Raw genomic sequence first — 15,633 nt, 5'->3', positions numbered from 1 at the left:
CATTTTATCTATAGACTTTGAGAAGGCGTTCGACCGTGTCTCTCATTTTTATCTTTTTAAGGTTTTAGAACGTATGGGTATACCTGAAGGATTTTTATTATCTATTAAAGCCTTTTACAGAGAATGCACCAGCAAAATTTTAGTGAATGGTTTTAAGACACAGGACGTATTTTTAAACTCTGGGGTGAAGCAGGGGTGTCCCTTGTCCCCACTGCTTTTTATATGTGCATTGGAGCCTCTGTTATGCGCAATTCGCCGCGATAAGTGTATCCGTGGAGTCCCCCTGCCCGGGGGAGGCGGCGTAGAGGCCAAAGCAGTGGGGTACATGGATGATGTGGCGGTTTTATGTAGGGACGCCCTGTCGCTTCAGAGAACCCTTAGGCAAATCGAGTTTTATTGCTGTGCTTCCGGTTTTAAAGTAAACTTCAGCAAGAGTCATATTTTAAACATAGGAAGCATGGCTCTTAGAGATATACCGGTTCCTGTGTCTGATAATATTAAAATTTTAGGTGTCTCCTTCAGTGGGTACGACAATGGTTTTATCAGTTGGGACATGGTGGCGCAGAAGGTAAATCAAAAAATATGCATGTGGAACATGAGGAAGCTTACCATGGAGGGAAAAATTTTAATAATTAAAATGATAATTTTACCTTTGCTTTTATACTTAAGCATGGTTTTCCCTCCTCCCACGGTTTTATTAAGAAAAATTACTAAAGCTTGTTTTACCTTCTTTTGGAGTTCCAGAATGGAGAAACTTAAACGTGAGACGGTAATGAAAATCAAACCAAAGGGTGGCAAAGACTTTCCAGATTTTAATAGGTTTCTTTTAATCAAGTACTTTTGTTTCTGTCTTAATTCTCTTTTTAAACAACATCATTGGTCTTATTTTCTACGTTTTAATACTGGGTTTTTTATGCGAAGGATGGGGTGGTTTGAAATTGATTTTAACCTCACCTTATGCTTTTAATCTACCAGCAAATTACGTGATTTTAGAGAAAATAGTGGCCTTGTTTAATTTTAAAGGGAAAAATTTTAATGACATGATAAACAGTAAGAAACTTATAAAAGACATAAGAGGAAATGAAGTCGTCACTAATATTGAAAATTTTAATAATGAACGCTGTGCTTTTATCTTCAAAATGGTTAATGTGTTTTATCTTTTTAATACACAGATGGACCTGGCCTGGAGCTGCGTTCATCAATGTCTTCCATGCCGGGCATTCCAATTCAGGAGAGGATTCACGAGGTCTGCCGTCTGTCCGAGGGAAGGCTGCCAGGCTGAGGAGACAGTGCGTCATATTTTTTGGACTTGTGATTTTACAAAACATATTTGGATAAAGATATTCCCTCTAATGAAGAAGATGGCAGACCTAAAGGACTTGAGTTACGAAATGATTTTATATGGACTCTTTGGATGCCCAACCGCGAACCAAAAGACTATTGCATGGAAGACGATGAACTGCGTAAAAGAAGCTCTGTGGAAGGCCAGGAACATCCTGATTTTTAAGCACGATGTTTTATCTGTTGACGATGTTTTAGGTCTTTGTTTTAGCGAGATGTACATTTATTATTTATTAGATAAAAAAAGAAATGCCACCCTTTCAAATAAATGGTTTGTAAAAGAATGGAACTCCAATATATAAGAATTTGCCACCATGTCCCCTTTTATGTGTTTTTATGTAAATTGATTTTATTACTGTAATTCATTGTAAAAAGCTGTAATTTATTGTAAATGTTTTTTGAATTTTAAGTAATAAATCATTGACACCCCCGCGAGGGGGTAGCCAACTTAAAAAAAAATCTGTTCTTATCAGTTTAATATCTGATACGTCCCCTATCTGGGGACCATATATTAAATGGATTTTTAGAACAGGGAGATGGAAATGGGAGCTTGCTCTGTCCACTCCACGCATTGACCTGGTATTGCAGTATTTCCAGGACCGGTGCACCCTTTTCTTATGTGTTTACTAAAATCAGATTCCAAAAGTGCTTTTTGTGTTTGCCATTGTTTTTGTCTTTCGGATGGGATCTCCCCTTTTAATCCCATTATTTCAACACCTGTTGGACAATGCATTTGTACAGTCATGTGTGATAATGAGCTAATTTATTAAATGCAATTAATTAATACATTGCCACCTCTTGTTTTGTGTCGTCTGTGTTTCTGTGTTTCCGGCATTTCACATTGGAACAGCTCATTCACCTTCCTTGTCTTCTCTCCGCCCTCCCTCCTAGGTAGGTTAAAGAGCTGCACCTGAGCCAGCCACTGATTGATGCAGCACCATAGTCAAATAGTGGAGTGGAGTAGGGGAACAGCAAACAGCCATTAAAGCAGCCAGCCCGCCCGCCCGCCCGTCACAATGGACCTACCTGTGTACACTAGATGGATGTGATGGAATGTACTGTGGTCCCTACATTTCAAGAAGAAGTAAGAATTGCAGTTGCAACAAACCCTTGCTTGCCTACAAAGAGAGCAGCAATTTGGATTTGTTACTATGTTACCTGGAAGAATAACAAACTGTGCAAGGATGGAGGTTGTAGGAGCAAGGAGAACAAGTTGTCTGTAAAGTTGGTGGATGCCTATTTTCCATTTTGCAGTCCCTTGTCTCCCTCTTGTGGCCTCCTGGAGGCAACTAGCTGTGCAAAAAAAAGACAGCCTGGGGGCCGGCTGTTGCAGTGTTGCCCTCTCAGGCAACACTGAGTGACTGACTGAGCCGCACCGTCTTATATAAAGTTCAGACGGAACTTTGCACGTGTCATAGTGGAGACCTCAGGAGCCAGAGCCAGCTTTCTGACATCATAATGGGGCCTCAGAGATAAAAGCCTGGGCCCAGGCAGTGTTGGTCAGTGCTGCTCAGCAGGCAGCACTGGACTGGATTAAAGCTGATACAAGGTGTGAAAGGAGAAGGGGTGGCAGTGGGCATGCACTTACTGCTGCTGCTGCTGCTGCTGCTGCTGCCAGTGTTTGCACGGCAGGAGGGCATTTGGGCGTTGCCAGGAAGGCGTTTTTATGTCGATTCCTCCTCTTTCAGCACTGCATTGTGGTGCAAGCAAAAGAAGCAAAACGCGCGGCACGTTCGGGTTATCGCTTCTCGGCCTTTTGGCTAAGATCAAGTGTAGTATCTGTTCTTATCAGTTTAATATCTGATACGTCCCCTATCTGGGGACCATATATTAAATGGATTTTTAGAACAGGGAGATGGAAATAGAGCTTGCTCTGTCCACTCCACGCATTGACCTGGTATTGCAGTATTTCCAGGACCGGTGCACCCTTTCCTTATGTGTTTACTAAAATCAGATTCCAAAAGTGCTTTTTGTGTTTGCCATTGTTTTTGTCTTTCGGATGGGATCTCCCCTTTTAATCCCATTATTTCAACACCTGTTGGACAATGCATTTGTACAGTCATGTGTGATAATGAGCTAATTTATTAAATGCAATTAATTAATACATTGCCACCTCTTGTTTTGTGTCGTCTGTGTTTCTGTGTTTCCGGCATTTCACATTGGAACAGCTCATTCACCTTCCTTGTCTTCTCTCCGCCCTCCCTCCTAGGTAGGTTAAAGAGCTGCACCTGAGCCAGCCACTGATTGATGCAGCACCATAGTCAAATAGTGGAGTGGAGTAGGGGAACAGCAAACAGCCATTAAAGCAGCCAGCCCGCCCGCCCGCCCGTCACAATGGACCTACCTGTGTACACTAGATGGATGTGATGGAATGTACTGTGGTCCCTACATTTCAAGAAGAAGTAAGAATTGCAGTTGCAACAAACCCTTGCTTGCCTACAAAGAGAGCAGCAATTTGGATTTGTTACTATGTTACCTGGAAGAATAACAAACTGTGCAAGGATGGAGGTTGTAGGAGCAAGGAGAACAAGTTGTCTGTAAAGTTGGTGGATGCCTATTTTCCATTTTGCAGTCCCTTGTCTCCCTCTAGAAGAGGCTGGACGCAGCTGCAGGCTTAAGGGAAGCCGACATGACCGTCCTGGTAGGGAAAGGGTTAATGTTACGAGGTCAGGGAAAGTTGAAGGAGCTGAAGGAGGGACGGGGAGGAGTTAAGGGGGGCGGGGGGGGCCGTTGCTGTGCTTCCCGCTGTTTCTCGGCATTGAGCCGGAAGCAGCGGGAGGAGTAACACACAGTAAGCAAAGCTCCCCGTTGCCTGGCTCTTTAGTAATGGCAGAGGCCCTGATTTTAGAGCGGCTGCGTGCCGCTGCTGTGCACCACGGTCCCGGATGGCTGGAGGAGACCGTGGCTGCATTAACGCGGATCCCGGACGCCGTTTCGCCACGCCGGGCACGGCGTTCGGGGTCTGTTGTAAGGGACAGGCTCCCCTCCCCCGGCCCCCTTACGAGCATGGCTATGGCGGCGGGGGGGGAGTCGGCAACAACCGCTCCTGCGCTGGGCAGGCAGAGAGCGGTGCCAGGGGTGACGGCGATGCGGGCTGTGTCGACCCGTCCCTCTCGGCGGTCCCGACCTCCAGAGCGCCTTAGTCCGGAGGTAGTCCCGCGGACACGGCGTCGCAGAGGGAGCCCGATCCCGGACGCTGCAGGCCAGGCAGCTGGGAGGACCGCCCCTTCCCAGGCCCTGCGTCCTGGCAGGAATCCCAGGCCGCGACGGGGTCCGGCGGTAAGCAGGGAGTCGCAGGCTGGGCTCCCTGTCACCCCTCCCCCATCAGATGGAAGATCCTGTCACCCCTCCCCCATCAGATGGAAGATGTCGAGAGCAAGGTACGGCCGCCCCGCATGGTGATGTTCCGGCCAGGGGGCAGGCTTCGTCAGGATCGTCTAGACGGACGACTAGATCTGCAGCGACATCGAGGCAACAGGTCCGGTCGGAAGTCTGGGTCCCGGCGGTCGGGCGGCAGGTTGCCGGCCCATCGGTCAGCGCGTCCTCATCCCCTTTCCGAAGATGTCGTTGGGAGGGACAGTCGTCGGCGAGAGAAGAACTGGAGGAAGGTGAACTGGACGTCTATCGTCGAGGTCAGGATGGTCCGGCTGACGGGAACACAGCGCCTGTGCAGCCCGGTGAGTGTATAACTCCATTATTGTCTTATCCAGCGATTTTTATGTCGGGTGTCGGCGGGGGGGCTGCTAGCATAGCATCGGGGGCCGGTAGTGGCGCGGGCGGACGCGACGGAGCGGGTTTGGCAGATTTAGTGGGTTGCTTACGGGCTGGTGGGGCGCCTTGATAGGGCCGCGGCGCCGGTAGTAACGGAAGTGTCCCCTGCGGTAGTTTGGGAAGGCCCCAGGGACGTGGGATCGTTGCAGGCGCGTCCTGTGGTGGCGGTTAGAGAGGCGGTCGCGGTGTCGGTGCAGACTGAGGCACAGAAGGACGGCGATCGAGTGCGCATGGACGATCGTGCTCGGGGGGAGGTGTATGTTTGTTTTGAGGGTCCGTTGGGGGCGCATTTAAAGCAGGAGGTGCGTGATCGGATCTGGAAAGATGAATACGTTGAAATTTTTTTTCTCTCTTGCCGCTGGCTAAATTCAATTTGGATAAGGGCAAGCGGGATGAGAGTAAAAAGGACGAGGAGGAACGGCGGCGGTATAGGCTTATCCCGCAGACGTTCGTTAATTGGTCGCAGGCGTTCGCCATATTGGCTAGTGTGATAGGGGAAAAGGCGCCGGAAAATTGTTCGGCGTTATTTTGTTATTTTGATGCTATTGGGGAGGCTCATAGGGCGTATGGGGGTCAGGCGTGGCTGCGATATGATGAGCAATTCCGTCAGCGGAAGGCGGTTCGGCCGGCGATTCGGTGGGACCAGAAGGATATTGCTCTCTGGTTACGGGTTACGGCTCCGGTTAGGCAGCCCGTTCCCGGGAGCGGTGGCCAGGGAGGCCAGTCTAGTCAGAGTGGACCAAGCGGCGGGGGAAAGGCGGGGTTTTGCTGGCAATTCAATGAAGGCCAGTGCAAGTTTGGGGCCACGTGCAAGTTCAAGCACGTGTGCTCCGAGTGTAATGGTGCATCACACGGGGCGGCAAAATGTCTGCGAAAAAAGAGGTCCGGGAACCAGCACGGGGCTGGTCAAGGGGGTGTCGCCGGTGAGGGTGGAAAGGATGGCCCTTTATCTAAATGAGTATCCGGATAGGGCGGCAGCTAGGTTGCTTTATGAAGGGTTTAGTGTTGGTTTTGTTATTCCTCCGCCTCCTTATGAGGTTCCGGTTACGGGGAGAAATTTAAAATCGGCTTACTTGCATGTGGAAGTCGTGTCGGAAAAGTTGTTAAAAGAAGTTTCGTTGGGGCGCATGTCGGGGCCATTTGTGGAGTCGCCGGTGAAAGATTTAGTTGTGTCCCCTTTGGGTATTGTCCCTAAACGCGAGCCCGGAAAGTTTCGTTTGATTCAACATTTATCGTATCCCAAAGGTTCGTCGGTAAATGACGGGATTGATCACGAGTTGTGCTCCGTAGTTTATACCTCATTCGATAAGGCGGTGGGGTTAGTGCGGGCTGCGGGTCCTGGGGCGCTGCTAGCAAAAACTGACATCGAGGCGGCGTTCAGGTTGTTGCCGGTCCATACAGAAAGCAACGGCTGTTGGGTTGTTTTTGGAATGGGGCCTTTTACGTGGATCAGTGCCTTCCGATGGGGTGTTCCCTTTCTTGTGCATACTTCGAGGCGTTTAGTAGCTTCGTGGAGTGGGTAAAGAGGGGAGTATCCGGGGTCGACTCGTTGATCCATTACTTAGATGATTTGTTATGCGTTGGCCCGGGGGGTTCGCCGGTTTGCGGTAATTTGCTTCATGCTCTACAGAAGGTGGCGAGGGATTTTGGGATTCCTTTGGCGCCGAAAAAAAAAAACGGAGGGCCCGGTAGCGACGATTTGTTTTTTGGGAATCGAAATAGACTCGGTGGCAATGGAGTGTCGTCTCCCGGCGGATAAGTTGGGTGCTTTGAGGCTGGAGGTTCAACGGGCTTGTAGAATGAAGAAAGTGACGCTGAGGGAGCTTCAGTCGCTGCTGGGGAAGTTGAATTTCGCCTGCCGGATTATGCCGATGGGGAGGGTGTTTGGTAGGAGGTTGGCGGCGGCAACGGTGGGAGTGCGTGCGCCGCATCATTTTGTGCGGCTCAAGGAGGAGTACCGTGCTGATCTTCAGGTTTGGAATGACTTCTTGGGCCAGTTCAATGGTCGCTCGCTATGGATGGCCCCAGCGCAGGATACGAGTGTTTTGAATATTTTCACGGATGCGGCTGGGGCGGGTGGTTTTGGAGCTTACGGGGGAGGTCCGTGGTGCGCAGGTCAATGGCCGGCTAGCTGGGTGTCCAGTGGACTCACGCGGAATCTGGCCCTGCTCGAGCTGTTTCCCATCGGGGTGGCGGCTACCATTTGGGGGGACAGGCTCAGGGATAAGAAGGTCCGTTTTTTACTGCGACAACATGGGGGTGGTGCTTGCCATTAATAACATCACGGCGTCCTTTCCTCCGGTAGTTCAATTGTTGCGACATTTAGTGTTGGTATGTTTGTCGTTGAACGCGTGGGTGGTGGCGGTGCATGTCCCGGGTGTACGGAATTGTATCGCTGATGCTCTTTCTCGCTCGCAGTGGGACCGGTTTCGGCAATTGGCACCGGGAGCGGAACGTCTCGGTTTGGCTTGTCCGCAGCATCTTTGGGATCTGGTCTCGGTCCTGTAGAACAATTGGTACAAAGGTCTTTGGCGCGCACGACGTGGAGTGCTTATGCTGCTTGTTGGAGGCAGTGGGAGGAGTGGGTAAGAGAGTTGGGTGACGTCAATACGGATAGAGACAGGTTGGTGGCACTTTTGTACTGGTTAGGGGACGCCTGGGAGGCGGGGTTTTCAGTGGCGAAGGTGAACCGGTTCATGTCTGCGGTGGCGTTTGGGTTTAAGTTGCGGGGCTTTCAGGATGTATCGAAGGAATTTCTGGTATCGCAGGCTTTGAAGGGGTTGCGCCCCGGGGTCGGTTATGTGCCCAGTAGAGTGCATGCGGGGTTTTACGCCAAACAGGGGGTCTCCAGATTTGCCTTTGTTACGTCAGGTGGACGGGTCGTTTTTGTCCAGGTTTCAGTTTGGAGCTGTATTTAAAAAATGTTTGACGGCGGTTGGTGTCGCGGCAGGCTCATATTCATCTCATTCCTTCAGGATTGGCGCAGCAACAGAAGCGGGGCGCTGGGGGTTGGATGATGAGGGGGTGAGGCGTATTGGTCGTTGGGAGTCCAACAGGTTTAAGTCCTATGTCCGCCCCCATATGTTATGAATTTTGCTGTTAACGCTTTACAAATGTTATATGGTGGTGCCTAATTGTTTTTTCAGTTTCAGAGTCGCCTCCGTGTTTGGTGTGGTTGATGGGTCATTCTTACGTGCACTGGGGGGCTTTGAGGGCGGACGTCCGCCCGAATGGTCGCCAGTTGCGCATTCCGCGACAGGATGCGGTTGTGCATTGGCTGGGTTTTAGAGGTATGTCGTGGAGCAGGGTGTTGGCGGAATTCCAGACATATGCTCGGCTTGATAGGGTTCCGGAGGTCTTAGTGTTGCACGTGGGTGGGAATGACTTAGGAGTCCGCCCCTTTCGTGAGTTGGTGCGGGATACCAAACATGATATGTTGTGTTTGTGGGTATCTTATCCCAAGTTGGTGATAGTGTGGTCGGACATAGTCCCAAGAAAGCATTGGCGGTTAGCTAGATCTGTGGAGAGAGTCAATAAGGCTCGCATTAAAGTTAATCGGGCGGTGTCCCGTTTTGTGGCAAAAAACGGGGGCATTTGCGTGAGGCATAGGGATTTGGAGTCAGGAGTGGGGAATTTCTGGAGGAGTGACGGGGTTCATCTGACCGAGGTTGGCATTGATCTTTGGAGCTTGGCGATAGCAGAAGGAATAGAAAGGGCGGTGGTGGTGTGGAGGAACTCACAGGCTTAAGGTGGTCAAGGCCTGTTTCGCTGTGGCGGGGGGAGTCCTTGAGGCCAGTCAGTACAAAATGGTGGGGGGGTCGCATCGGGGGTATGCGTCCCCCAAAAAAGGTACATGGTTGAAGACTTCATCGGGTGGTATCCCTTTGAAGTGGTCTTCTGGTAGAAGGTATATCACTTGAAGGCTTCATCGGGTGTTATCCCTTTGAAGTGGACTTCTAGTGGTCGGTATATCACTTGAGGGCTTCATCGGGTGTTATCCCCTTGAAGTGGACTTCTAGTGGTCGGTATATCACTGGAGGGCTTCATCGGGTGTTATCCCCTTGAAGTGGACTTCTAGTGGTTGGAGCCATCTGCAGAGGTGAACGGTGCTTCCGAGCTGGTTTACGGCTGGAGGTAATTGGTGGTTTGCAGATGGCTAATTCGGTGTGTTCTTTAAAAAGGACTATCTGAGGGGGCTTCAAGGACTTCCTCTGCTCGGGTTAATGTTATGACCCATGTTGGGTCATGTGAATTATTAGGAGGAATTCTCTGGTGGATTCCTAACTAGTTATCCGAATGTTTCGGATTTAAATTGTTTTTATAAAACTGTGAAATTAATAAACGGCTGCTGTGGCCATTTCACATCCAACCTCGGTGTCATGTGTCGTTACTAAATGGGGATGGGGGATAGTATGGTTTAAGGTTAACACACGACTCTACCTAGGCAGGTCAAGAAGAGGCTGGACGCAGCTGCAGGCTTAAGGGAAGCCGACATGACCGTCCTGGTAGGGAAAGGGTTAATGTTACGAGGTCAGGGAAAGTTGAAGGAGCTGAAGGAGGGACGGGGAGGAGTTAAGGGGGGCGGGGGGGGCCGTTGCTGTGCTTCCCGCTGTTTCTCGGCATTGAGCCGGAAGCAGCGGGAGGAGTAACACACAGTAAGCAAAGCTCCCACCCTCCCACCCTTGTTTTGTTACTCTTTAGGTCTTATGTACGTCTGGCTATGAGCGTTGTGTTTTTATTTTGTGTGCTTATTTAACATGTTTTTCTTTTTTCCGGAGTAGGTTCTGTTGTCATGGCAGCTGGCGGGGGGAGTCCTTGAGGCCAGTCAGTACAAAATGGTGGGGGGGTCGCATCGGGGGTATGCGTCCCCCAAAAAAGGTACATGGTTGAAGACTTCATCGGGTGGTATCCCTTTGAAGTGGTCTTCTGGTAGAAGGTATATCACTTGAAGGCTTCATCGGGTGTTATCCCTTTGAAGTGGACTTCTAGTGGTCGGTATATCACTTGAGGGCTTCATCGGGTGTTATCCCCTTGAAGTGGACTTCTAGTGGTCGGTATATCACTGGAGGGCTTCATCGGGTGTTATCCCCTTGAAGTGGACTTCTAGTGGTTGGAGCCATCTGCAGAGGTGAACGGTGCTTCCGAGCTGGTTTACGGCTGGAGGTAATTGGTGGTTTGCAGATGGCTAATTCGGTGTGTTCTTTAAAAAGGACTATCTGAGGGGGCTTCAAGGACTTCCTCTGCTCGGGTTAATGTTATGACCCATGTTGGGTCATGTGAATTATTAGGAGGAATTCTCTGGTGGATTCCTAACTAGTTATCCGAATGTTTCGGATTTAAATTGTTTTTATAAAACTGTGAAATTAATAAACGGCTGCTGTGGCCATTTCACATCCAACCTCGGTGTCATGTGTCGTTACTAAATGGGGATGGGGGATAGTATGGTTTAAGGTTAACACACGACTCTACCTAGGCAGGTCATGTGGCCTCCTGGAGGCAACTAGCTGTGCAAAAAAAAGACAGCCTGGGGGCCGGCTGTTGCAGTGTTGCCCTCTCAGGCAACACTGAGTGACTGACTGAGCCGCACCGTCTTATATAAAGTTCAGACGGAACTTTGCACGTGTCATAGTGGAGACCTCAGGAGCCAGAGCCAGCTTTCTGACATCATAATGGGGCCTCAGAGATAAAAGCCTGGGCCCAGGCAGTGTTGGTCAGTGCTGCTCAGCAGGCAGCACTGGACTGGATTAAAGCTGATACAAGGTGTGAAAGGAGAAGGGGTGGCAGTGGGCATGCACTTACTGCTGCTGCTGCTGCTGCTGCCAGTGTTTGCACGGCAGGAGGGCATTTGGGCGTTGCCAGGAAGGCGTTTTTATGTTGATTCCTCCTCTTTCAGCACTGCATTGTGGTGCAAGCAAAAGAAGCAAATCCTGTCTTGCTTCCTCTCCGGCCTTTATTCACCTCCCGCTTAGTAGCTGTGTGTGTGAGCCTGCAGGGCCCCATGGAATTGCCTAGGAGTAGGCTGAATCGCTGCAAGGGGTGAACAGCAGTATTGGGCAGGCTCGGTCAACGCGCGGCCCGTTCGGGTTATCGCTTCTCGGCCTTTTGGCTCAGATCAGGTTTATTGCCTGGTCTGGGCCGGGGGTTCGGTCTTTCGTGGAGTCCTCTCCGACGTTTTTGGGAGCGATCACCGTGCCGTTGGGCATTCCATATCAAGATGGCAGCTGTGCGGAATACTATTCGTTTTGTGGTAAATGAGCAGAGGAGAGACGAAGTGGATACTGGGCACATCATTGAGAACATCCTTCTGGACCTGGCTGGAGTTAAGTTGGTAGAGGTATTCTGTATCCAAGCTTTCAGTAATATTGCTACGTATGACGTATCCTTTTTTGAGGCCGCCTACTGTCTAAATGTTTTTCAGTTGCTCAAGGAGAAACACATGCATGAGGCTTTAACATCTATTGAAGTGCAACCTCTTTTTTCAGCAGTGGAGAAATGTATCACAATCCACATGTATAACCCATTTCTGGATAGAAGGCTGGTTAGGGCCTTTTTAGCTCACTACTGTACCCATGTTAGAGGTGGTGTGGAGCAGAAGAATCTATGGGGAGTTTTCAATGGTGATATCAAGTACTGGGTCAGGCTGAAACCTGACTCCAGCTGTATTGGAGGAGTGATGAATCCTCCTGCTAATTTTTCAATTGGTGGTAATAAGGGATATCTTTACTACCAAGATATGCCATGCTTTTGTAGATCATGTTTTTCCTACGGGCATACCAAAGATGCATGCAAAGGCAAGGTATGCAGGAATTGTAAAGAAACAGGACATGAGGCTAGTGCATGTATTTCCCCATCCAGGTGTGACATTTGTGGTTTGCCTGGTCATACCTGTAGAAAATGCCCAAAGGTGTTTCCCTTCTTAGGGCAAGAGAGAAGGACATGGGGCAGACAGGTGAGAACAACAGGTTCCCTTGCTGCCTCTTCTGATGTAATTTCAGAGCCTGCTGGCAGTGTTTCTGTGGCTGCTTCTCAGGACCCTGGGAAAGCTGGATTTGGAGAGGTTCTAACCTCACATACTGATAGCATGGAGTTGGGTGTGGTCCCTCCTGCAGAGCCAACTGTTGATGAGACACCTGTGGTTATACCTATGGAAGGTGAAGACACAGCGCCACCTAGTGGGTGTGCATACCCTGATAATGGTGCAAGTATGCAAATTTTGTCTTTCTCTAGCCCAGAGTCAAAAACGGAAGACTCAGCTAAAGTGGAGTGGTCAATATCGGAGGAGGACGAGAAGGAGGCCAGGATGCCTAGTGCCACTAGTGCGGAAATTTTCCACAAAGTTGTCTCAAAAAGGGGGAAGTCTGGAAAGGCGGTGAAGAGACTGAAGATAGGTTTGTTGGAAGATTCTGCTCATGCAAATCCTTTCTCATTGCTGGACAGTGACTCTAGTTGTAGCCCTAAGTCATCTGAGGTGGCCTCAGAAGTACCCAGCTCTCCTGGGGAAGGTTTCCTCAGTGAAGCCAATGTGGCGAATCTGGAAAGAGCTATGTATTTCCCTGGGACGTGATATGTTCTGGTTTTCTCATGGCTTTCTTTTCCACTAACCATACTATGCCCGCATGTCTTTGAGATTAAAGATTGTCTCTCAAAATGTACGGGTGTTCTCCTCTGCTCACAAGCGTGCTGTAGTCCTGGACTTTTTGGCCTCTAAGGGCAGTGACATTGTTTGCGTACAAGAATGTGGTTTATCAAAAATGCCTAGGAAAGAAGAATGGAAGTTTGGGGAAGCAATTTGGTCCTTTTCTTCCACAAATAGGAATGATGGAATTGGTATTCTCTTCAAAAATAATGAGTTTGTCATCAAACAGACTCAAATCATTCAGGAAGGAAGATGTGTCTGTGTGTTACTATCCTATAAGGGATGGCAGTTTAGGCTTATCAATATCTATGGCCATGCTGTGAAAACTGATAGGTTGGCACTTTTTGATAGTTTAAAATTTTTTCTACATGGTAAAGTTCCTGTTATTATTGTCGGTGATATTAACTGTATCCTGGAGAAGCAGGCCCGAGCTGGATCCACAGAGTCTAATGTGGACGCTACCGGAAGTTTGTGGAATAAAATTTTGCAGGACTTTGCTTTGCAGGACGCTGTCACCAGGAAACCAGGTCCATTTACTTACCATGCCGATGACGGAAGAACGGATTCTCGTCTGGACTTTTTCTTTTTTTCTACTTCAGCAATGAAATGTGTCGATTATGCGCAGGAGAGAGTGTGGTTTTCAGATCACGAGTGTTTGTTGGGGGTTTTTGTTATAAATAATTTCTTTTATGGTAGAGGGGTATGGAAGATGAATGTCAGTTTTCTGAGTGATGAAAGGGTAAAAACTAGGTTTGGGAAAAAATATGGGTTTTGGGTTAGGAAGAAAAGTTCTTTCTCTAATGTGTGTGAATGGTGGGTATGGGTGAAAAAAAAGATTGGTGGGTTTTTTAGACAGATAGGATATAGAAGAGCGAGAAGGAAAAGATTGCAATATTCACGCTTTAATATGCGGATGACGTTCCTTCATCAATGTAAAAATTTGGGTATGGATGTAAGACACGATTTAGAAAAAACAAAAAAAGATATTAAGGAGTGGTTCCGAGAGAAAGGGAAAGAAATAATATTTAGGTCTAAGGTGGAGGTTAGAGATAATCACGAGAAGTGCACTAGATTTTTCTTTAAAAAAATGTGTGGTGGGAAAAGTGGTATGAATGTGTTATTAGATAAGGATGATAAAGAGGTGTTTGGTAAGGATGTGATTGATGTGGTGTCTGATTTTTATAAACAACTGTATGATGTGAAGAAGTGTGATCTGGGTGACGATGATGAGTTTTTGGATATTGTGTGTAATTTTGTTCCTGAAAGTGAATGTGAGCTTTTGCTTGGTGAGATTATGGATGGTGAAGTAAAGGATGTGGTGGGAAGTATGGCCAAAAATAAGTCTCCAGGGATCGATGGAATACCAGCTGATTTCTATGGGAAATATTGGGATATAATTGGGAAGGATGTTATTGATGTTATGAGAGTGTTGTTTTCTGGGACGAATATGTGTGATGTGATGAAGAAGGGTATGGTAGTTCTGTTGCATAAAAAAGGAGATAAGAGACGGTTAGAAAACTGGCGACCAATTACTTTGCTGAATACGGATTATAAAATTTTTGCCAAGCTGATTGCGAATCGTATGAGAGATGTGATTGGGTGTGTAATTGATGAGGATCAGGTATGTGCGGTACCGAAAAGGAAATTGCATGAGAACGTGGCGTTGGTGCGGGACATGCTTGAGGATTGTAAGGGTCGGAATAAGAAGGTGATTGTGTGTGCGTTAGATTTTGAGAAAGCGTTTGATCGTGTGGCGCATGTGTTTTTGTTCAAAGTGTTAGAGAGAATGGGTTTTCCGGTTCAGTTTGTGAGTTTGTTGAAGAAATTATACGCGAATGCAAAGAGTTGTGTGCAGGTGAATGGGTTTTTTTCAGAATCATTTAGTATTATGTCTGGTGTGCGACAGGGTTGTCCGTTGTCTCCCATCCTTTTTATTTGTGCGATTGAACCATTGTTGCAAATGATTAGAAATGATAAGGTTGTGAAAGGTTTGGTGGTGCCCGGGTGTGATGGAAAGCGTGTGAAAGCTTTGGGATATATGGATGATATTTGTGTATTGTGTGATTCAGTGTATGATATGTCCAGAGTGAAGTTGATTGTAAATATGTTTTGTATTGCGTCTGCTTTTAAAATAAATTGGGGTAAGAGCAAATTTAAAATCTTTTTCAGTAATGAGCGAGTGTGTGATTCTGATATGGAACAGGTGAATGGTGTGAAAATTTTGGGTATTGTGTTTGATGATGAGCTGAAAGGGAAAGAAAGTTGGGATGAGTTAGGTGGTAGGATTGTGCGAAAGTTGGAAATGTGGAGAATGAGGGATCTTTCTTTTTCGGGGAAGGTTTTAATTGTCAAAAGTATTATTCTACCTATGATTTTATATGTTGCTCTGGTTTTTCCTCCTGCTGTTGCTATGTTAAAAAAAGTGAATAGAGTTTTGTTACTTTTTCTATGGGGGAGCGGGATTGAGAAGGCAAGGAGAGAAATTCTAATGAAAAGCAGACGTAATGGAGGCCTTGATTTCCCAAATTTGGAGATTTTCATTGGAATTAATTGTGTACGTTTTTTTGTAGAGCTTTTATTTAAGGAATCCAAGGCTTCCAGAATGTCTAAGTATCTAGCTGGAACGGTGATTCAGCGTCTAAGTTGGGAAAAACGAAATTTATGTAAACCAATTGCTTTCCAGTGCACGGGGTGGTATTTGTATGTAGAAAAATTTATCAAAAAGTCCCAGCTAGAGGATGTAAGAATGGAGAGATTTTTGAGAGAAAAGAATGTTGTGAGAAGTATGTGTATGAATAATGTGATGTGTTCTGTAAATGGTTTGAATTCGATGGAGTCTAAGTCTGTGTGGAAGAAGATTGTTACGTATGATGTGTCAAATAAGC

General features: G+C 47.6%; 1 non-coding gene and 1 pseudogene across 1 annotated transcript; both read left to right on the top strand.

Annotated features, from left to right (window-relative positions):
* The first annotated feature begins 1,739 nt into the window (after positions 1 to 1,739).
* Positions 1,740 to 1,954, top strand: LOC142681018 (U2 spliceosomal RNA; annotated as a pseudogene).
* Positions 1,955 to 3,081: 1,127 nt separating this feature from the next.
* Positions 3,082 to 3,272, top strand: LOC142680598 (U2 spliceosomal RNA). The gene has a single exon (XR_012853057.1). It is a non-coding gene; the product is annotated as a U2 spliceosomal RNA (small nuclear RNA).
* Positions 3,273 to 15,633: the final 12,361 nt, after the last annotated feature.

The sequence above is a fragment of the Rhinoderma darwinii genome (assembly GCF_050947455.1).
Source record: "Rhinoderma darwinii isolate aRhiDar2 chromosome 2 unlocalized genomic scaffold, aRhiDar2.hap1 SUPER_2_unloc_56, whole genome shotgun sequence".
Lineage (NCBI taxonomy): Eukaryota > Metazoa > Chordata > Amphibia > Anura > Rhinodermatidae > Rhinoderma > Rhinoderma darwinii.
Note: the sequence above shows the minus strand (reverse complement) of the source record. Positions and strands in the feature narration are given on the sequence as shown.